This window comes from Leopardus geoffroyi, chromosome B2, assembly GCF_018350155.1.
Source record: "Leopardus geoffroyi isolate Oge1 chromosome B2, O.geoffroyi_Oge1_pat1.0, whole genome shotgun sequence".
NCBI lineage: Eukaryota > Metazoa > Chordata > Mammalia > Carnivora > Felidae > Leopardus > Leopardus geoffroyi.
The window spans coordinates 26,883,044-26,907,504 of record NC_059332.1 but is presented as its reverse complement, the minus strand read 5'-3'; the positions used below and the strand labels follow the sequence as shown (position 1 = coordinate 26,907,504).

General features: G+C 37.6%; 1 protein-coding gene across 3 annotated transcripts in view; it reads right to left on the bottom strand.

The window, feature by feature from the left end:
• The window catches only part of GMDS (GDP-mannose 4,6-dehydratase), a 642,226-nt gene that overhangs the window by 106,670 nt on the left and 511,095 nt on the right, over positions 1–24,461 (bottom strand). The gene's annotated exons all lie outside the window — the stretch shown is intronic.

Here is a 24,461-nt window from a genome sequence, read left to right as displayed (position 1 = left end):
GGTGCCCTCTTAAAAAGTCACTGTCATTTTCATGGGAGGCCCCTCCCAAACGTTACAATCAATAAGAGTTATTGATTGGTAAATGTTTCCTTGCTTTCTTCTTTTTATCAGTATTGCTGAGAGACTTAAATTGTACTTTCAAAGTGTCTTTTCCTTATGCTTTATCTTTAGGAAATCTTTAGGAAATTTAGAATGATTAACTCAATGAAAAAAACTTTGTGTGGTCATGTCTAATGAGGGTAGATCAAGAGATCGAATAGGAAAAAGACCAGAAATTGTTCTTCTCAGCTGTAAAATGGCAGTGAAGGGAAGTTCAAATGCACAGCTAGTTTTTACACAAGCCTTGGTGTTTCTATGCTATCTTTGCATGGATTGCTAACCATGCTCTATCCACCTGCTTTATTTTAATTTATTTTAACTCACCTGGGGCATCCTATACACTTCCAAAGATTGTAGGTGGAGTTTCTTCTGTTTTACAGGACTAAGCAAAATGAATGGAGGTCTTACTAAGGGGTGGTAGTGGGAAGGTACAATTTAAGGACTAGTGCTTGAGCTCTGTATGAGTCTCAGCCATAGCTCAAGGCCTCTGTCCTCTGTACCTCCTCTATTTGCCCAATCTTATCTATCCATCTCTCCTCCTCCCACCTCCCACAAATCTTCACTGAATACCTATTAAGTGCCTACTAAAAGTATTTACTAAAGTAAGCCAGGTGCTGAAGACACAGGTATGAGAAAACTAGATGGCCTTTGTCCTTAGGGGGCTTAAAGTCTAGTGGCCCCTACAATGTAGTGTATGAATGATGGTAGAAGGTACACAGAGTGATACCAGAAGACTGTGAGGGCACCTAGCAAGACTTGGTTGAGCATAGGATGTTGGGCTATGGAGGATGTCTAAGCTAAGACCTAGAGAATGAGTGGGAAGTGCAGAGAAGCAGAGGGAATAGTAGGTGTGAGTATCTCTCAATATGCCCCAATGTGGTCTGGCTGGTCCAACCCAGTTTATCAGCTTGCCTATCGCCCACATAAAATTTACTAACTCTTGCCTCCATGCCTTTTCTCATGCCATTCCACCCACTTGGAATGCTTTCCTTCTTCTTAACTACCATCCATACCTCCCTCTTTGGCTAAGAGCCCGTTTAGATGTACCTTTCTGCAGACATTGCTCCAATGGTGATCATGGTGATATCACTTCAGTACTGATAGAATGAATTTGCACAATACCAACATCTATTTGTGTATATTTGTAAATAATGTATTGTCAGCCAATTAGTCTACACTACTCAAAGGAAAGGAAATGTCTTCTGATTCTCTTAGATGAGTTTTGCTTGGAGAGAAAAAGTGAGGGGAAAAATAGCACATTTATGGTGCATTTACTACATCTTAAGAACTATGCTGGCTGCTTAATTAGGTAACTTATAGAAGAAGCATTTATTCTGAGGATTAATGGACCCTTAAAGAACTTAAACTGACCTGCGACCCTGTGAATTACATCAACTATACATGAAATAGAATGAGGGTTGCCTCAGCCTCCAAGACACAGCATGAAATCAGGGCTCAAATTAGATCTTATACAGGTTAATAATTAAAAAACCTGCTGTTTCAGTAAAGGTTCACACATCACTTTAGCATGTTATATTTTGTGGGTTTTTTACATGTTAAAAATTCAACTATCTTAGAAGTTTACAAAGGCAAATAATAGAGTTCAGATTGCTAAAGAGGGGAGGGGAGAAAGACAAAGAAGAGAGGAAGGAGGGAAGGAGGAAGGGAGGCAGGGGAAAGAGTCTTTTTCAATAAGTTGAAGCTTATATGACAAATCCAAATCTATTTATTGTGACTAAATATTATGTAGATATTTTTCAAGGCCTGGGTCTATTTAGAGTATCGCCAGAAAGTTCCCATAGTACCTACATTCGGGAATAGGCTTTCTGTGCAGGCTTCTCACAGTGATTGAGTTATTCTAGCAACAGTGGCAGATTCAAAGTGATGATGACGAAAGGTGAGTTATATTTCTAACATTCAATCTCACAGATTTCGTTCAACTTGGTTAGATAGTATGGACACCAAAGAAAGATGTAACAAGCTGGAGTTAAAGCTTTCAGGTGGGAGTTAAAGCAAGTAGGGGCTCAGAGGCAGCTGGTCAAAAACAAATGCAGCCATGCTCTGTTAGGGAAAGGGACACTTAGTGGACCTACATTTAAAGTTATGAAATCTCCCTAGGAGAAAAAAATGCAAAGACACAGTGATTTTCTTTCTTCTGACTTTCCCCCCAAATAGAACACTTGGAAGTAGGTCTTGGGAAAATTCTCTTCAACAAAACAACTCATTGGAGGGATCTGTTTTCCCATGATGCAATCTAACACAGTCATAGGCACAGCCAATTCTTGAGGAATACTTTCTAGCAGATACACCAGCCACAGGGGTACAAGATTTACACCCTAACCTCTATCCACTGGCCTTCCTCTTTTTACAGTCTTACTTACCCTCATCCTCAAGGCCCAGGGGCCAGAAATCCTACCCACCAGGGAATAATTCCCAGTTAGGAGAAGAATATGCATGAACATAAAATGACTTATCTCAGCCAAGAGGATTTTAGAAATGAGTTTCTTTCTAAATGAATAATTTCTTTTTAAATAAATAATAATTTCTGGCCCCTGCTATTTTTACCCAAAATGTAGACAGAGTGCCACAAACTATGATAAATATTTCCATTGGCTGAAACATCTTTTTCCCCCCAGCATGGATGGTGGAGCTCACAAGGCTGTAGGCTATTCTTACAACTCTCTTCTCAAAATTTAACAAGATTAGCGACAAAAAATTAGTCAAGACAAGTATTTACCTATTTGGGTTTATGCTATTATCACTTTAATTGTAGGAGAAAACTACTTCCTTTTCACATTACTTAGTAATAACTTGATGGGAAAGTGTAAAGCAAAACATAACACTAAAAACAACCCCAACAACGCACCCTCCTCCAAATAAACAAACACCCTGTAATGTTCTTGGAAGAAAACATTTGTTGTCATAAGGGTGCCTTCTTAGTACAAATGACCAAATGGGAATTTAATTGCCCAACATTACCTTAAATTTTATCAGGATTGTATGTGGTACTGATCTATTTCCCCGAGAATCTTCTACTCACCCAAACCGAAATGAACATGCTATTTTTCTAATAAATTCTAATAAATTCTAATAAATTTTCTAATAAATTCTAATTTCTAATAAAGCAAAAAATCACTCAAATGATATCAAAGATTTAAGAAAAAATATTGGTGCCAATTCTAAACATATAGATGGCAACATCTTTCAAGGTTTTTTCAGTGAAAATTACAACAGATAATTTCAAAAACGATAATAGAGTTAGAAAGTGATAACTGGCCTTCAAACAGCTGAAGTGAGAATATTGCAGATAGTGATTGGTGTGTCTGATACGAAAATCATGTAATAATGAGGTTAAAGAAAAAGTTCAGTTTAGAGAAAATATCCATAATTTTCCTTTAAGCATGTAAATTACAGCAGGTAAAACTGTGAGAGGGCATAAAGTTTTCTATCTTAATTGATGGCACACTAATCAATCTCTCCCTTCCCTTCTATATCCAATTGTTCACCAAATCCTATCAATTCCAAGTCTCTTGGATCAGTCCATCCTCTCCATCTCCACCTCCAGGCACTTGTGTAAACTAAGGTCCTTATCATCCTTCCTTAGCAGCTCTCTAGGGTAGGAAGCATAGTGGCTTCTCTATAGCTGTCACCACCATGAGAGAGTGAACCACGATGAATCCAACTAGGGGAAGTTAGGGTGACAATGAACATTCCTGAAAGGCTTTTCTGGACAAACTGGCTTTTGGCTATCCATCTGGGCTCAAGTAAGAAGGTATCACAGAGCATCTACTACAGACCAGTTGTTGTGAGCACTGAGGACACTGGTGACTGACACAGATGCCAGGCCTGGCTCATTCGCTTACAATTGTGGATCTGAAAGGACAGGAGATGCTCAAGGAACTATGTGTGGTGCTACAGGTTAGGGGGGATTTGCTTCTAGTGACAGAGCTTATGAACAAAACTGCATATAGTAAAGATTATCCTTGAAAGATCTTTCAAATCTGTTTTTTTTCCCATCAGAACATGGGCTCTTGAATGCTTAAAAACCAAGGTTTGACTTCTTTTGCTCTCTTGGTATTCTGTTTGGGGCCTCCCTTTCACAGAGGCATGTGGGCCTAGATCTTGTTTTGCAAGTTGTTTCCTTATGATGTGATCCCACTGTTAGCATACAACCATCACATTACAAAGATTGTTTTGAAGGATATAAACAAGTAGGATGAAAAGTGCAATATAAAAAGCTCTTTGAGTCAAAAAGTACTCAGTTTAGATCTTGGCTCTACCACTCACTAGCTGGGTAACCTTCAGAGGATACTTGACTTCACTGTGCCTCAGTATCCTTCTCAGTGAAACAGTGCCCCAGACCTGGAATTAAACTGAATAAGTGGGCAGCTCATAGCACACTTTGGGGCTCATATTAAATGACCATTAAGTGCTATATGAACATGTTATTTTTGTCTGCTTAGCAGTACTTTCTGCTTTTCTTCTAGAAATAACATCCTGCTGTTGGAGAAGGACCTTGATCCTCTCCTACTCAGACCATGGACTTCTATGGCCTGCCAAGCACAGAATTCTCTCTCCCTAACAAGACAGGGCCTAGGCATTGGTCCCATACTCCGTCTTCAGTGAATGGTCTAGAGGTTATCATAGGGCTCAGTGGGGCCAGCCAGAATCCTTCCTCAGTCTTCTTTCTTGATAACTATCAAAAAGATTCTATTCTTCATTTACTGTGTTAGTCTGCATCCCCAGAAATGCTATCAATGATGTCCTCTGCCATAGGAACATGCTGAGGGAATGAAGGCAGCATTCCAAGAAGCAGAGAGAGCCCTGACAGATCTCCAGGCCCTGGATCCGAGTGTCCCCAAGGCTACTTTGAGTTCAGTTTCACTTCCTTAAAAACAGAAAAAAAATTATGACTACTAAAAATGCTTATTCATTCATCTCTCCTTCCTAAATACTTTCATTATGCTTAAGGCTTTGTTTTATTAGCATGGATATTTCACACATTAAAAAAATAAGAACTTATATATATCATCCTTCATAACTCAACAGAATACCCCTAAAAATAAAATGTCTTGCTTGATTCCTCGAGGAAACACAAAGTGCACATATTTTTACAGACTAAGATATTGCTTCCATGTAGAGTCAGAGGCTATTAATTTCTTCTAAAGTATACATTTTAATAAAGCCTTTTGAAGGATTGTTTAAAAGCAACATGAATTCCATATCAAAAAGGTGCAAAAAACCCTCAATCTTAACCTAAGTAATCAATAATGCATTTTTAAGTCCATAAAAGAATATGGACAATTTTCTTGAAACATGAAATATCTTCTGTAAAATATGAAATTGAGGGCATAACGATTATCTAGATGACTAAATTACACTGCAAAGATTAATTTTTGCACTTTTAATTTTTGTTCAAATTTTCAACTTGCAGCATTGTATTTAAAATAAAAAAAGACCAGATATTTGCTTTCACATACTGTAATTTCTCTAACTAATGTTAGTTTCCTACAAAATGTTTTTATGGTAAACAAATTTATAAGTCAGCTAGCTAGCTAAGGACGAAAATGTAAGTGAATGAAAAATGATTTATACAAAGTAAATCTAATTAAAATTTTTGCTCTACATACTACAATTCAGAAACATAATTGCCTTAAGATGTATACAAACAAAGACATTGGTCATGGGCTTATGGACTTTCATGCAGTCTTGGGATTTAAGCAATGTCAAATGTTTTAAAATGTAAAATGTGATAGGAAAGCACATTACATGTTTCCAAAAAGATAAGCTCTTAGACATTCTCCAATTTTCAGGTTATTTTTGACAGATTATCATAATTTTTAAAATAACAAAAATTATAATAATCTGTCAAAAATAAGCAAACTACTTTATGCAGTAATAATTAGTTCATTTGTAAGAACTTGATTCATCAAGGACTGGTGGGATTGGGTACCTAATGATTAATAAATAAACCATCCTCCCTTAGGCTCTGAGGTGACTTGTATTAAAAAAGCATAGTATCTCATCTCATATTAGAGATTGGTTTAGTCATGGTAGGACCAGAAGCAATTTCCAGAAACTTTGGCTTCATTCTTTGGAGATTCCAGTCATCTTTTGGTCTACCTCTTTCAAGCCATATAAAAGAAAAGAGGTATGTATGACCCTTGCTTTTTAGATTTCTTCATCTCATCTTTGTGCATTCCTGAATTTATTAATAGCAGAAATGGAAAGTCCAGAGAACTCTTTTACCTGAATTTATCAGATGATAAATTCAATCCAATTACAATTAAACTGGCATTTAAGTAATCTTATGAATACTGGAGATGTAAGGGATAGAATGGAAAAGGAAGAAAAGGAACAAACTAGTTATAGGTGCCCACTGAACTGTTTCTCATGGATGCCTGGAATTTTTTTCTTTAAGTTTTTTCATTTATAAGCAAGTACTCCCTCCCCCCTCCAAAAACCCCTAAAATCAAATCTCCCAGCTTCCATAAGTTATTTTTCCATTGTAGACTCATTAAAATGTTGATTTATTTACAAAATGTCTGACACTGTACTGTCCAGAATGAACGGTACAGAAAAAAAGGGAACTAGAATTGCATTCTGCCCTGAAAGAGCCCACTGTCTAGTCTATCAGAGAAGGTAAAGTCACAGATGACTGAAAACAAAGTAGAAAGTGATAAGGGTTTGGGTTTGGTGATTGTCAAGGTGCATCTCAAACTTGAGACTCCATAATTTTCTCAGGCTTTGCTACTCAAAGTGTGGTCCATGGATCAGCAGCACTGGCATCACTTGGTATCTCAATTAGAAATTCAGAATCTCAGGCCCTGCCCCGACCTACTGATTCCAAATCTGCATTTGAAAAGATCCCCAAGTGATCCACAGAACATTATAGTTTGAGAACCACTGCTCTACAGGAGACAGATTCAGCAAAAAGGTGTCCTAATTCTAATAAATAGACAATTACTTCTCAGAAGGGGTCAGGTGTCAGAGATGAAGAGATGTCTCATTACACCCATAATTTCTATCCAACTACAACCGGCAAGTTTGTTCTTCCTGCAATCGCCTTTCTCTGCCAAGTGTCTATGTTCATTTCTGTCTGGTCACACAAACATGAAACATTTCTTCTCCCCACACATATAGTCACTTTTCCAATCATACTGTTTCCACATTTTATGTTTTCCTTGTTTTCACTGCTGACCAATGTTTTCAATCAATTACACACTTTATTAATAGCAAATACTTAATATAGAGCTTCAGAAGCATAGGGCACTGTTTCAGATGCTTCAAATATATTTAACCCATTTAATCTTCACCCCATCCCTGTGAGATGGGTACTCTTATTATCCCCATTTTTACAGTTGGGAAAATAGAGACACAGATAAAGGACTCCCATTGGAAGTTGTAGGGCTGGAATTCAAACTCAGGGAATGTGGCACTGGTACTGTGCTTTTACAATACAATATTATGCCACACTGTGTACAGATAAGGATGAATGTCTTAGGACTGAAATCGAGCAATTCTGAAAAAGATGAAAACAGCATCCCCAGGAGAAAGAGGTATATACACTCCTGAAAGTCTAGAAAAGCATGTCTCCTCAAACTGTAATAGCACTATGAGTTACTGAGGTATAATACTATCCTTGGCCTTCTAAGCTCTGTTCAGATATCAGTGTGTTTTCTTTGCTCCTTTCTGCCTGGTTTCTGACTGTGTGGATACTGTTCCCAAGAAGGACTTGCTGGCCCATCAGAGCTCACAGCTGCAGTGGGGACTCTGAAGCCCAAGGAACAGCCTTGGCTGTAGCACATGAAATTGCCTGTGGCTTCCCTGCTCTTCTTCCAGCTGAGATTGGTATGCTGATGCATGGGGCCCAAAGAAGATCCAGAGGAAGGAAATTGAAAAAAAAACAAACAATAGAACATAACTTGCAGACAGCATTCACGAAGCCATCATGATTTTATTATCTAGCCCTGAGAAGGAATTTTATATTTTCAGACAAACTATGAAGAATATGCAATGTAAGCATTCTGTTCCCACAACTCTAGTGATAGGACACAGCAAGACCTGAAGGGTACTGGCACACAGGTGGTAACTGCTGCCACTCAGAAGACTCTTATTAAAGGGACAAAGCCAGATCTTTAGTTCATCTAGAATGCTCAGCACTTCACATCAATCTCTTTTTTCTAAGAATTTGCAAAAAGTTTTTTGCTTTACCAAAATTTTATATACCACTCAAAGGAAAATTTTAATATACCACTAAAAACTTGATTTGTGGTGTAGTCTGCCTTCTGAAACAAAATGAAGGCCATTGCCTGAAATTTGAGACAGATTTTAGTGAAAATGACTCAACTGCTTTGCCAGGCCTTTTCTGAGGGAGAACTTGCCAATGGCCAGCACTACTTTGGAAGAGAGGGAGGGAGTAAGACATGCTAGATATCTGTTGTCCAGGTTTGAATGACAGAGGAATGTTTCCCAGTGGGTGAGCCACAGAACTCTTGTTTTTATAAGATTTTAATATAAACTTAAAAATTAAGCTTGGAAAATGCTGGGTTAAACAAAGTTAAACAGTTGCTTTACTGGCAATTCTCCAAGAGCGGTTATAATATTCTGTATGTTCTAAATGAAGGAGACATGGAATGCTTTCATACACATCTCTTGGAATAGCATTCTACTTTGTGAGAGACTGCGCTAGGTCAGAAAACAGGCATTTAGCTCATTGGGAGCATAGGTCAGAAGAATGGCCTGGTGACTGAAAACAGAACATTAGCCCCAAGATGGGAGAATGGCCAAGTCTCATCCACTTCTCAAAGAGAATCTGATTCATTTGTAATACTACCCCTAATTAAAAAAAAAAAAAAATGTGTGTAAGGTGACTTCTTACTATAAAAGGACACAAGTTCCTCACAGAAAATTTAAATACAGAGCAATATATACAGCAGAATACTAAAGCTGCCCATAATTTCACAATGTAGAAACTGCCATTGTGTTTTCTTCTAATGTTTTGTAGGCACAGTTTTAGGGAGTTTAGATCATACAACAGATCTAAACTTGTATACTTTTTTTTTTAACTTAACATTGTCATAATTATACTTTAAAGTCCTAAGCATTATTTAAAAAAATTTTTTTTAATGTTTATTTATTTTTGAGAGAGAGAGAGACAGAGCATGAGTAGGTAAGGGGCAGAGAGAGAGGGAGACACAGAATCCAAAGCAGGCTCCAGGCTCTGAGCTGTCAGCACAGAGCCCGACACGGGGCTTGAACTCATGAACCGTGAGATCATGACCTGGGCCAAAGTCAGACACTCAACCAACTGAGCCACCCAGGTGCCCTGTTCTTAAGCATTATTTTTAATAGTTTGATAACAATTGATTACAGTCACTTAAACATTCCTTGATGATGGCCTGTTGAAGTTCCTTGTTTATTTTCCCTTTTATATTAAAAAAACTTTACTGAGGTATAATTTACAAACAATAAAATGTCTAACAAGTAGACAGTTTGATGAGTTTTGAAAAATGCATACATTCATGCAACCACTATAGTCAAGATATGAGACATTTATACCACTTCCCTGTACTTTTCTCCAGTCAATACCCCAAACTCAGCCCATCATGCTTAGGCAACTAACTACTGATTGGCTTTCTATCAGTCCAAATTATTCTTTCCTAGAATATCCTATAAATAGAATTCTACAGCATGTACTCTTTTGTGGGTGACTTCTTTCACTAAGCAATTATGCTTAGATATTTAAGATTTTTAAAATCATTAGTTTTTAAGACTTATCCTAGTCCACTCATTTTTGGAACTCCACAGTATTCCACTGTACAGACACATAACCTTTGTTTATTCATTCACTGGTTGACTGAATGTTGGGGGAGGCAGTGCTTTAATTAGGAATAAAGCTGTTACAGATATTCATCTATAAGTGTCTATGTGGATGTAGATTTTAATTTTTCTTTGTTAAGTGTCTAGGAAAATTGCTGGTCAAATGATAAATATAGATTTGATTTTATAAGAAAGCCAAACTATTTTTCAAGGTGGTTTTACTATTTATACTTTCATCAGTAATGTATGACAGCTCTAGCTGCTACAACATTCTCATCAATACTTGGCACTATGGCATTGTAGTCATTCTAGAGGGAGTGTAATAGTATTTACACTGTGGTTTTAATGAACATTTCCCAGTTGACTAATCACACTGAGCATCTTTCCATGTGCCAAATAATCATTTGTACCTTTTCTTTTGTGAAGTTTCTGTTCCAATATTGGACTCATTTTTTAATTGAGTTATTGTCTTCTTGTCTAGATATAAGTCCTTTGTCTGATGTAAGTATTACACTTATTTCTTCTAGACCATGCTTGCCTTTTTCTTTTATTTTAAATTTTTTAATGTTTATTTTATTTTTGAGACAGAGAGAGAGACAGAGTGTGAGTGGTGGAGGGGCAGAGACAGAGGGAGACACAGAATCTGGAGCAGGCTCCAGGCTCCGAACCATCAGCACAGAGCCCGATGCGGGGCTCAAACTGACTAACCGTGAGATCATGACCTGAGCGGAAGTTGGGCGCTCAACCAACTAAGCCACCCAGTGCCCTATTGCCTTTTTATTTTCTTAATGGTCACTTTTCAAAGAGCAGAGGTGTATTGTTTGTTTTGTTTTGTTTTGTTTTTGTTGATTTTTGTGTATTTGTTTAGCATTCTCTTTTCCTTTTCTTTTCAAATTTTTAGTTAAATTCTAGTTTGTTAACATACAGTGCAATGTTGGTTTCAGGAGTAGAATTCCATGATTCATCACTTACATACAACACCCAGTGTTCATCATAACAAGTGCCCTCCTTAATACCTATTACTCGGGGCGCCTGGGTGGCGCAGTCGGTTAAGCGTCCGACTTCAGCCAGGTCACGATCTCGCGGTCCGTGAGTTCGAGCCCCGCGTCAGCCTCTGGGCTGATGGCTCAGAGCCTGGAGCCTGTTTCCGATTCTGTGTCTCCCTCTCTCTCTGCCCCTCCCCCGTTCATGCTCTGTCTCTCTCTGTCCCAAAAATAAATAAACGTTGAAAAAAAAAATTAAAAAAAAAAATACCCATTACTCATTTAGCCCATCCCTTACCCATCTCCCTCCCTCAACCCTCAGTTTGTTCTCTATCTTTAAGAGTCTTTTATGGTTTGCTTCCCTCTTTTTTTCTTTTTTATCCCCCTCCCGTATGTTCATCTGTTCTGTTTCTTTAATTCCACATATAAGTGAAATCATATGGTATTTGTCTTTCCCTGACTGACTTATTGCACTTAGCATAATATTCTCTAGCTCCAACCACGTTATTGCAAATGGAAATATTTCATTCCTTTTGATGGCTAAGTAATATTCCATTGTGTATATATCGCACATTTTCTTTATAAAGAGCAGAGGTTTTTAACTGTGATATTCAGTTTGTTATTTTTTTCCCTTTTATGGTTCTTGCTTTTGGTGTCCTAAGAAATCCTTGGCTTCACCCCAAACTGATACATTCACTGCAAACACACATAGCAACCAAAAGCCATAAAGAATGATAAATTGAATTACATGGAAATGTAAAATTTTTTGCTATTTGAAAGGCACTATTAAGAAATTTAAAAGGTAGTCATGGGCTGAGAGACTGTATCTGCAAAGCATAAAAACTCTTATAACTCAACCTAATAGAAAAACAACTTAAGAAATCTTTGCCTACAACCAAGTTGTAAAGCCTTTCCCCTACGTTTTCATCTAATCGTTTTTAATTTTAACACTTACATTTATAGTGATGATCCTTTTCAATTAATTTCTACGTATGGTGTGATTTATGGATTGAGTTTCATTTTTTTTCCACTCTGTATGGTGTGGCTATTCATGATTCCAGCACCATTTGTTGAAAAGACTATACTTCCCCAATTAATTACCTTGACATCTTTGTAAAATTCAATTGATGGTATAGTGTGAGTCTACTTCTGGGCTTTACAATCTGTTCTATTGATCTATAAATCTATCTTTCTGTGGGTATCATGCAGATTAAGTGTTAAAAGAAGTTTGATCTTCTTTTTCAAGATTCTAGATCCTTTGAAGTTACATATAAATTTTGGAATCAGCCTGTATATTTCTACCAAAAAAGACTGTGACTTTGATTGTGATTGCACTCAATCTGTAGATTAAACTTTTTTTTTAATGTTTATTTATTTTTGACAGGGAGAGAGAGAGAAACAGAGCATGAGCGGGGGAGGGTCAGAGAGAGAGGGAGACACAGAATCCGAAGCAGGCTCCAGGCTCTGAGCTGTCAGCACAGAGCCCAACGCAGGGCTTGAACTCACACACTGTGAGATCATGACCTGAGCCGAAGTTAGATGCTTGACCGACCGAGCCACCCAGGAACACCTCAATCTGTAGATTAATTTGAAGAGAATCTACATCTTAATATTCAGTTCTCCAATCCCAGAACATGGTGTATTACTCCTTATATTTAGGGCTATTTTGGTTTCTCTCATCAATGTTTTTTCAGGTTATAGTGTACAAATCTTTCATATATTTTATTAAATTCATCTCTAAGTATTTCATGTTTTTCTGATTCTGTTATAAGTGGTATTGTGGTTTTTAAAAATTTTCAGTTTCTGAAAAATACACCAGGAAGATGGCGGCGTAGGAGGACGCTGGGCTCACCGTGCGTCCTGCTGATCACTTAGATTCCACCTACACCTGCCTAAATAACCCAGAAAACCGCCAGAGGATTAGCAGAACGGAGTCTCCGGAGCCAAGCGCAGACGAGAGGCCCACGGAAGAGGGTAGGAAGGACGGCAAGGCGGTGCGCGCTCCACAGACTGGCGGGAGGGAGCCGGGGCAGAGGGGCGGCTCGCCGGCCAAGCAGAGCCCCTGAGTCTGGCGGGCAAAAGCGGAGGGGCCTGACGGACTGTGTTCCGACAGCAAGCGCGACTTAGCGTCTGGGAGGTCATAAGTTAACAGCTCTGCTCGGAAAGCGGGAAGGCTGGAGGACAAAGGGAGGGAGAGCTGCTGAGCCCCCGGACGACAGAGCTCAGTTTGGTGGGGAACAAAGGCGCTCGCCAGTGCCATCTCCCCCGCCCATCCCCCAGCCAAAATCCTAAAGAGAACCAGTTCCTGCCAGGGAACTTCCTCACTCCACGTGAACACCCAACTCTGTGCTTCTGTGGAGGAGCCAAACCTCCGGCAGCGGATCTGACTCCCTCCCGCTGCCACAGGGCCCCTCCTGAAGTGGATCACCTAAGGAGAAGCGAGCTAAGCCTGCCCCTCCTGCCCCTGTGCACCTTGCCTACCCACCCCAGCTAATACGCCAGATCCCCAGCATCACAAGCCTGGCAGTGTGCAAGTAGCCCAGACGGGCCACACCACCCCACAGTGAATCCCGCCCCTAGGAGAGGGGAAGAGAAGGCACACACCAGTCTGACTGCGGCCCCAGCGGTGGGCCGGGGACAGACATCAGGTCTGACAGCGACTCCGCCCACCAACTCCAGTTATACACCACAGCACAGGGGAAGTGCCCTGCAGGTCCTCACCACTCCAGGGACTATCCAAAATGACCAAGCGGAAGAATTCCCCTCAGAAGAATCTCCAGGAAATAACAACAGCTAATGAGTTGATCAAAAAGGATTTAAATAATATAACAGAAAGTGAATTTAGAATAAGTGTCATAAAATTAATCGCTGGGCTTGAAAACAGTATAGAGGACAGCAGAGAATCTCTTGCTACAGAGATCAAGGGACTAAGGAACAGTCACGAGGAGCTGAAAAACGCTTTAAATGAAATGCAAAACAAAATGGAAACCACCACGGCTCGGATTGAAGAGGCAGAGGAGAGAATAGGTGAACTAGAAGATAAAGTTATGGAAAAAGAGGAAGCTGAGAAAAAGAGAGATAAAAAAATCCAGGAGTATGAGGGGAAAATTAGAGAACTAAGTGATACACTAAAAAGAAATAATATACGCATAATTGGTATCCCAGAGGAGGAAGAGAGAGGGAAAGGTGCTGAAGGGGTACTTGAAGAAATAATAGCTGAGAACTTCCCTGAACTGGGGAAGGAAAAAGGCACTGAAATCCAAGAGGCACAGAGAACTCCCTTCAGACGGAACTTGAATCGATCTTCTGCACGACATATCATAGTGAAACTGGCAAAATACAAGGATAAAGAGAAAATTCTGAAAGCAGCAAGGGGTAAACACGCCCTCACATATAAAGGGAGACCTATAAGACTCGTGACTGATCTCTCTTTTGAAACTTGGCAGGCCAGAAAGAATTGGCACGAGATTTTCAGTGTGCTAGACAGAAAAAATATGCAGCCGAGAATCCTTTATCCAGCAAGTCTGTCATTTAGAATAGAAGGAGAGATAAAGGTCTTCCCAAACAAACAAAAACTGAAGGAATTTGTCACCACTAAACCAGCCCTACAAGAGATCCTAAGGGGGACCCTGTGAGACAAAGTACCAGAGACAACACTACAAGCATAAAACATACAGACATCACAATGACTCTAAACCCGTATCTTTCTATAATAACACTGAATGTAAATGGATTAAATGCGCCAACCAAAAGACATAGGGTATCAAAATGGATAAAAAAACAAGACGCATCTATTGGCTGTCTACAAGAGACTCATTTTAGACCTGAGGACACCTTTAGATTGAGAGTGAGGGGATGGAGAACTATTTATCATGCTACTGGAAGCCAAAAGAAAGCTGGAGTAGCCATACTTATATCAGACAAACTAGACTTTAAATTAAAGGCTGTAACAAGAGACGAAGAAGGACATTATATAATAGTTACAGGGTCTATTCATCAGGAAGAGCTAGCTAACAATTATAAATGTCTATGCGCCGAATACTGGAGCGCCCAAATATATAAAACAACTACTCATAAACATAAGCAACCTTATTGATAAGAATGTGGTAATTGCAGGGGACTTTAACACCCCACTTACAGAAATGGATAGATCATCTAGACACATGGTCAATAAAGAAACAAGGGCCCTGAATGAGACATTGGATCAGATGGACTTGACAGATATATTTAGAACTCTGCATCCCAAAGCAACAGAATATACTTTCTTCTCGAGTGCACATGGAACATTCTCCAAGGTAGATCATATACTGGGTCACAAAACAGCCCTTCATAAGTTTACCAGAATTGAAATTATACCATGCATACTTTCAGACCACAATGCTATGAAGCTTGAAATCAACCACAGAAAAAAGTCTGGAAAACCTCCAAAAGCATGGAGGTTAAAGAACACCCTACTAACGAATGAGTGGGTCAACCAGGCAATTAGAGAAGAAATTAAAAAATATATGGAAACAAACGAAAATGAAAATACAACAATCCAAACGCTTTGGGACGCAGCGAAGGCAGTCCTGAGAGGAAAATACATTGCAATCCAGGCCTATCTCAACAAACAAGAAAAATCCCAAATACAAAATCTAACAGCACACCTAAAGGAAATAGAAGCAGAACAGCAAAGGCAGCCTAAACCCAGCAGAAGAAGGGAAATAATAAAGATCAGAGCAGAAATAAATACTATAGAGTCTAAAAAAACTGTAGAGCAGATCAACGAAACCAAGAGTTGGTTTTTTGAAAAAATAAACAAAATTGACAAACCTCTAGCCAGGCTTCTCAAAAAGAAAAGGGAGATGACCCAAATAGATAAAATCATGAATGAAAATGGAATTATTACAACCAATCCCTCAGAGATACAAGCAATTATCAGGGAATACTATGAAAAATTATATGCCAACAAATTGGACAACCTGGAAGAAATGGACAAATTCCTGAACACCCACACTCTTCCAAAACTCAATCAGGAGGAAATAGAAAGCTTGAACAGACCCATAACCAGCGAAGAAATTGAATCGGTTATCAAAAATCTCCTAACAAATAAGAGTCCAGGCCCAGATGGCTTCCCAGGGGAGTTCTACCAGACGTTTAAAGCAGAGATAATACCTATCCTTCTCAAGCTATTCCAAGAAATAGAAAGGGAAGGAAAACTTCCAGACTCATTCTATGAAGCCAGTATTACTTTGATTCCTAAACCAGACAGAGACCCAGTAAAAAAAGAGAACTACCGGCCAATATCCCTGATGAATATGGATGCAAAAATTCTCAATAAGATACTAGCAAATCGAATTCAACGGCATATAAAAAGAATTATTCACCATGATCAAGTGGGATTCATTCCTGGGATGCAGGGCTGGTTCAACATTCGCAAATCAATCAACGTGATACATCACATTAACAACAAAAAAAAAGAAGAACCATATGATCCTGTCAATCGATGCAGAAAAGGCCTTTGACAAAATCCAGCACGCTTTCTTAATAAAAACCCTTGAGAAAGTCGGGATAGAAGGAACATACTTAAAGATCATAAAAGCCATTTATGAAAAGCCCACAGCTAACATCATCCTCAATGGGGAAAAACTGAAAGCTTTTTCCCTGAGATCGGGAACACGACAGGGATGCCCACTCTCATCGCTGTTGTTTAACATAGTGCTGGAAGTTCTAGCATCAGCAATCAGACAACAAAAGGAAATCAAAGGCATCAAAATTGGCAAAGATGAAATCAAGCTTTCGCTTTTTGCAGATGACATGATATTATACATGGAAAATCGGATAGACTCCACCAAAAGTCTGCTAGAATTGATACATGAATTCAGCAAAGTTGCAGGATACAAAATCAATGTACAGAAATCAGTTGCATTCTTATACACTAACAATGAAGCAACAGAAAGACAAATAAAGAAACTGATCCCATTCACAATTGCACCAAGGAGCATAAAATACCTAGGAATAAATCTAACCAAAGATGTAAAGGATCTGTATGCTGAAAACTATAGAAAGCTTATGAAGGTAATTGAAGAAGATTTAAAGAAATGGAAAGACATTCCCTGCTCATGGATTGGAAAAATAAATATTGTCAAAATGTCAATACTACCCAAAGCTATCTACACATTCAATGCAATCCCAATCAAAATTGCACCAGCATTCTTCTCGAAACTAGAACAAGCAATCCTAAAATTCATATGGAACCACAAAAGGCCCCAAATAGCCAAAGGAATTTTGAAGAAGAAGACCAAAGCAGGAGGCATCACAATCCCAGACTTTAGCCTCTACTACAAAGCTGTCATCATCAAGACAGCATGGTATTGGCACAAAAACAGACACATAGACCAATGGAATAGAATAGAAACCCCAGAACTAGACCCACAAACGTATGGCCAACTCATCTTTGACAAAGCAGGAAAGAACATCCAATGGAAAAAAGACAGCCTCTTTAACAAATGGTGCTGGGAGAACTGGACAGCAACATGCAGAAGGTTGAAACTAGACCACTTTCTCACACCATTCACAAAAATAAACTCAAAATGGATAAAGGACCTGAATGTGAGACAGGAAACCATCAAAACCTTAGAGGAGAAAGCAGGAAAAGACCTCTCTGACCTCAGCCGTAGCAATCTCTTACTCGACACATCCCCAAAGGCAAGGGAATTCAAAGCAAAAGTGAATTACTGGGACCTTATGAAGATAAAAACTTCTGCACAGCAAAGGAAACAACCAACAAAACTAAAAGGCAACCTACGGAATGGGAAAAGATATTTGCAAATGACATATCGGACAAAGGGCTAGTATCCAAAATCTATAAAGAGCTCACCAAACTCCACACCCGAAAAACAAATAACCCAGTGAAGAAATGGGCAGAAAACATGAATAGACACTTCTCTAAAGAAGACATCCGGATGGCCAACAGGCACATGAAAAGATGTTCAGCGTCGCTCCTTATCAGGGAAATACAAATCAAAACCACACTCAGGTATCACCTCACGCCAGTCAGAGTGGCCAAAATGAACAAATCAGGAGACTATAGATGCTGGAGAGGATGTGGAGAAACGGGAACCCTCTTGCACTGTTGGTGGGAATGCAAATTGGTGCAGCCGCTCTGGAAAGCAGTGTGGAGGTTCCTCAGAAAATTAAAAATAGACCTACCCTATGACCCAGCAATAGCACTGCTAGGAATTTATCCAAGGGATACAGGAGTACTGATGCATAGGGGCACTTGTACCCCAATGTTCATAGCAGCACTCTCAACAATAGCCAAATTATGGAAAGAGCCTAAATGTCCATCAACTGATGAATGGATAAAGAAATTGTGGTTTATATACACAATGGAATACTACGTGGCAATGAGAAAAAATGAAATATGGCCTTTTGTAGCAACGTGGATGGAACTGGAGAGTGTGATGCTAAGTGAAATAAGCCATACAGAGAAAGACAGATACCATATGGTTTCACTCTTATGTGGATCCTGAGAAACTTAACAGGAACCCATGGGGGAGGGGGAGGAAAAAAGAAAAAAAAAAGAAAAAAAAAAAGAGAGGTTAGAGTGGGAGAGAGCCAAAGCATAAGAGACTGTTAAAAACTGAGAACAAACTGAGGGTTGATGGGGGGTGGGAGGGAGGAGAGGGTGGGTGATGGGTATTGAGGAGGGCACCTTTTGGGATGAGCACTGGGTGTTGTATGGAAACCAATTTGACAATAAATTTCATATAAAAAAAATACACCAAAAAGGAAAAAAAAATAAAATAAAAAAAAATAAAAATTTTCAGTTTCTGATTGTTCACTGGCAGTCCATAAAAATAAAATTGATTTTTATGTATAGATTTTGTATCTTGTGACGTTGTTAAACAAATTGATCAATAAATAAATAGTTAAATGTTAGTTTTAGTAGTTATTTTGGTATAACACTTAAAGTTTTGTATGTCCGCCATCCTGCTATCTATGAATAAAGACAGATATACTTCTTACTTTCATTTATTTTTCTTGTTTTATTTTTGGCTAGGATCTTCAAGATAAGTTTGAAAAGAAATAATAAAAGCAGACATCCTTGCCTTGATCCTGATTTTTAGGAGAAAAGCATTCAGTCTGTCAACATTAAGTAAGATATTAATTGTGGGGTTTTCTCAGAGACCATTTATCAACTTGAGGAAATTTCCTTCAGTTCCTAATACAGTTTAAAAAAAAGTTCTTTAAAAAAAATTTTTTTTAAATGTTTATTTTTGAGACAGGGAGAGACAGAGCATGAATGGGGGGAGGGTCAGAGAGAGGGAGGCACAGAATCAGAAGTAGGCTCCAGGTTCTGAGCTGTCAGCACAGAGCCCGACGCGGGGCTCGAACTCATGGACCGCGACATCACGACCTGAGCCGAAGTCGGACGCTTAACCGACTGAGCCACCCAGGTGCCCCATCTTTTTTTTTTTTTTTAAATAATAGTCACTGACTTTTTTCAAATGCTTTTTCTGCAACTATTGAAAAAAAATCACATGGTTTCTCCTTTCTGTTTTTTTAAATATGCTAAATTATACTGATTTTTAAATGTTAAACTCATCTTGCATTCCTAGAATAAATCCCACTTGGTCATGGTGTATCGACTTTTTATATATTGCTAGATTCAATTTGCTAATATTTTCTTAATGATTTTTTGTTTCTATCTTCATGTGGAAGACTAGTCTGTACACTTTTTTTTCCTGTAATATTTTTTGTTTTTTACTATCAGGGTAATGCTGACCTCATAAAATGAGTTAGGAAGTATTCTTTCTCCTAAGTGTGTATAGTAAGGATATTATTTTGTTCCTTAAATGCTTGAAATTAAGTTCTTTAACAGAGATACAGCTAAAATTTCCATTTTTCTTGAGTCAGTTTTGGCAATGTTGTATCTTTTATTGAATTTGTCCAGTTCCTCTAATTTGAAAAAGTCATTGGCAAACATTGTTCATAGTATTTCCTTATTATTCTGTTAATATCTGCGGGATCTGTAGTGATGTTCCTTCTTTCATTTCAAATAAATATAATCTGTTATAATTTGTGTCTTTTTTTCCCCCATCAGATAAAAGTTTATCCAGATTTTGATTGTACTGATTTTCTCCACTATTTTTCTATGCCATCAATCTCTATTTTTGTGTTTATTATTTCTTTTTTCTGTTTGTATTGGGTTTAATTTCTTCTTCTTCTAGCTGCTTATGATGGAAGCTTGGATAACTGGTTTGGGATCTTCTGATCTTTTCTTTTTCTTTCTTTCTTTCTTTCTTTCTTTCTTTCTTTCTTTCTTTCTTTCTTTCTTTCTTTCTTTTCCTTTATTCCTTCTTTCCTTCCTTCCTTCCTTCCTTCCTTCCTTCCTTCCTTCCTTAAATAGTGGTGTTCAAAGCCAAAAAATTCTCTTTAAGTACAGCTTTAGCTGTATCCCACAAATTTTGGCATGCTGTTCTCATTTTCATTTAGTTCAAAATATATTCTAATTTCCCTTGTGATTTCTTCTTTGACCTGTGAGGTATTTAGAAGTGTGTTGTTCAAGTTCCAAATGTTTGGGAATTTTTAATATTTTTCTGTTACTGATTTCTAACTGAATTTCACTTTGGTCAGAAAATGTATTTTTTGCAATTTTAATACTCCAAAATTTATAAACTTCTCTTATGGTACCGAATATGGTCTATGTTGGTGAATGTTACAAGTGTATTTGTGTGCATATACATATATATATATATATATATATATATATATATATATATATATATACACACATATATATACACACACACACACATACACACACACACACACACACATATTCTGCTGTTCTGGGCTCAGTGGGTGGTGTGTTCTACAAATATCAATTTGGTCAAGTAGATTAATTATGTTGTTCATGTCTTTTATATCCTTAAAGATTTTCTGTTTATTTGTTCTGTCAATTATGGAGAGAAGAGTGCTGAAGTATTCAAATATAAAGTTTGTCTATTTTTCCTCAGTTCTGGCAGTATTTTGAAGTAATGGTAATGCGGTGTATGTACATTTAAAACTGTTATGTCTTCATGATGAATTGATCCCTTTAAAATTATGAAATGACTCATTCCTTCTAATTAAATGAAGTCTAATTCATTGCATATAAATATAGCTACTTCAGCTCTCTTATGATTTGTATTTGCATGTTTTCTCTTTTTCTCTTTTTACTTTTAACTTATGTGTTTACATTTAATGTGTGTCTCTTGTAGATGGCATATTGCTTTTTTATCAAGCACAACAAATCTGCCTTTAAAGCATTTACAATGGATGTATTATCAATTTGGTTACTACTTGTTTTCTATTCATCCCATCTGACATTTGTTCCCATTCCCTCTTTTCCTTCTTTCTTTTAGACTGAGCACTTTTCAGGATTCTATGTTAACTCCACTATTGCCTTATTGCTATTTTTCGTTTTGTTTTTCGTAGTCTCTGATGTTTGTAGTATGCACTTAAACTTACTGCAGTCTATCTCTGAATAATTTTGTATCAATTCACATCTAGTGTAAGTATCTTACAAACAATATAATGATGAAATGCTTCCATCTTGCCCCATACTTTATGCCACTGTTGTCATATAATTTATTTATATGTATCAGAAATTTCATAATGTTATGATTTTTACTTTCAACCAATTACCTTTTCAATTTTAAAATGAGGGAAAAAACCTTTTATGTTTTCCCACATATTTACTATTTCTTTTGATTTTCATTTCCCCATAGAGACCCACGCTTTGAACTAATATCATTTTCTTTTTGCCTAAATGTTTGCTAACAATAGAACATTTCAGCCTTGTTTGTTTGAAAACAGTATTAATTCACCTCCATTTTTGAAATAGCCTCCCTGGGTATAGAATTCTAGGTTGTAGGTTCCTTTTGGCAGTTTAAAGATGTTACTCTATTGTCTTTTGTCTTACATAGTTTCTTATAACAAAACTTGCTTTCATTTGTTCCTCTGTAAATAATTCTCTTTTTTTCTGTGGCTGCCTTTAAGATTTTCTCCTTAGTGTTTATTCTTAGTAATTGATTATGATATATCCTGGTGAGATCTTTTTATTTCTCCTGCTTGGGATTTATTAAGTCTCTTAAGGATCTGTGATATTATTGTTTTCCCCAAATTTGAGGAAATTTTGGCCATTATTTAATTCTCTCTCTGTGCCCTACCCTCTTTTCCCCTGGGTCTTCAATTACACGTTAGGTTGTTTGCTATTGTAACACAGGTCACCAAGACTCTGTTATTTTTTTCTCCAGTCTTTTTTATTTCTGTGTTTCATCTTTGATCATTTTTATTTTTACTATAAGTTCAACAGTATTTTCTGCAATATTTAATCTGTTCTTGATGCCAATAGTGAATTTTTCATTTCAGATACTTAATTTTCCATCTCTTGAAGTTCCATCTGGCTATTTTTTAAAATATATATTTCCCTCTTTCTTCTCACTAAATTCATGTTTTACTTAAAATATTTGAGCATAGTTACAATAGTTGTTTTAATATCCTTGGGCACTCGTAACATCATCTTTATTATTCCTCAGACTGTTTTTATTGATTGACTTTTCTCTTGATTATAGGTCACATTTTTCTGCTTCTTGACACTCCTACTAATTTTTTATTGAATGCTGAACATTAAGAATTTTATGTTGTTGAGTCTAGATTTTACCGTCTTATTTTGAAGAACGTTGGGCTTTGTTTTAGTAAGGGGCTGTTATTTGCGTCCAGGTTGATCCTTTTGAAGTTTGTATTTAAACTTTGTAAGCCAAAGTCTGGAGTAGGCTTTACTCTCAGGATTAGTCACATTACTGAGACAGCCCTCTAGAATCTGAATTGCTTCTCTGAGTGATGAACAAGGTCTCTCCAATAAGGCTGGCTGAAACACAAATGCCTCCCAGGCTTGAGTAAGCTCTACGAAATGTTGGTCAGTTCCCAGCTTCCAGGTAGTTCTTTGTCTAAATTTACGGAATTTCTTCTTGCATATCTACATCTTATTATTCAGTACAAACTGAATGGGGTCCTTATGTAGATTTCTGGAGTTCTTTTTTTCTTTGTAGAGCCCACCTTTCTAGAACTCTACCCCATAATGTTAGGTGCCTCAGATTCTCTCAATTCTGTCCTCTATCTCCTCAACTCAGCAAAACAGTTGTTCTCTGTTGGAGTGCCTCTTCCATGTTCCATGGTTGACACTGTGCCTCCAGGAAGAGGCTCAGAGTGATTGCAGAGCTCACCTCATTTGTTTCTTTTCTATCAGGGATCACAGACTTGCACTGCCTGTTGTTCAATGTCTAAAATAATTATTTCATATATTTTATGTAGTTCCCCCCCTTTTTTTTAAGATGGAAGGTTTAATATGATTTCTGTCATTCTATCATAGCTCAAAGTAGAAGTCTTTTTTTTTTTTTTTCAACGTTTATTTATTTATTTTTGGGACAGAGAGAGACAGAGCATGAAAGGGGGAGGGGCAGAGAGAGAGGGAGACACAGAATCGGAAACAGGCTCCAGGCTCTGAGTCATCAGCCCAGAGCCTGACGCGGGGCTCGAACTCACGGACCGCGAGATCGTGACCTGGCTGAAGTCGGACGCTTAACCGACTGCGCCACCCAGGCGCCCCAGTAGAAGTCTTTTTTTATACTTCAACAATGAATCTTGGAAAACAGTTTGGCTGCTCCTCAAAAAGTTAAACATATAATTACCATATGACCTAGGAATTCTACTATTCAACATAATTAAAAGCAGGGATTCAAGTGGATATTTGAATATGCATGTTCATAGTAGCATGATTCATGATAGCCAAAATTTGGAAGCAACCCAGTGTTCAACAAAAGATGAATGGATAAACAAAATGTAGTATATGCATATAATGGAATATTATTCACTCCTAAAAAAAAGTGAAATGCTGAAACAGGCTATAACATGGATCAATCATGAAGACATAAAGCTATGTGAAATAAGCCAAACACAAAGGATAGATACCGTATGATTCAATTTATATGACGTACCAAGAATAGGCAAATTCATAAAGACATAAAGTAGAATGGAGGTTGCCAGGGATTGGTGGGGACGGGTGGATGGCAAATTACTGTTGAATGAGTTTAGTTGGGGAAAATCAAAAAGTTCTAGAGATGGATGGTGGTGATTATTGCATAACATTGTGAATATACTTAATGTCACTGAATTGTGTACTTAAAAATGATTAAAACAGCAAATTATATGTGTGTGTATGTGTATGTATACAATCACAATAAAAAATTACCAAGACAGAAAAATTTTCCATCTATAATAAAGGATTTCTGACAAATCTTTCAAATATTCCAATAAAAATCTGACTCCAAAATTTGTGTAACACAACAAATAAATGCAATTCATGATTATAAACCAGATCATTTTGGTATAAAGTATAGCATTGTCCCAGTTGGCAAAACTCAAATGAGATCTGAGGATTAGACAGTAGCAATTTAGCACTGTGAATTTCCTGATTTTGATGGTTTATTGTGTTTAGGAGAATGTCATTGTTTATAGGAAATACACATA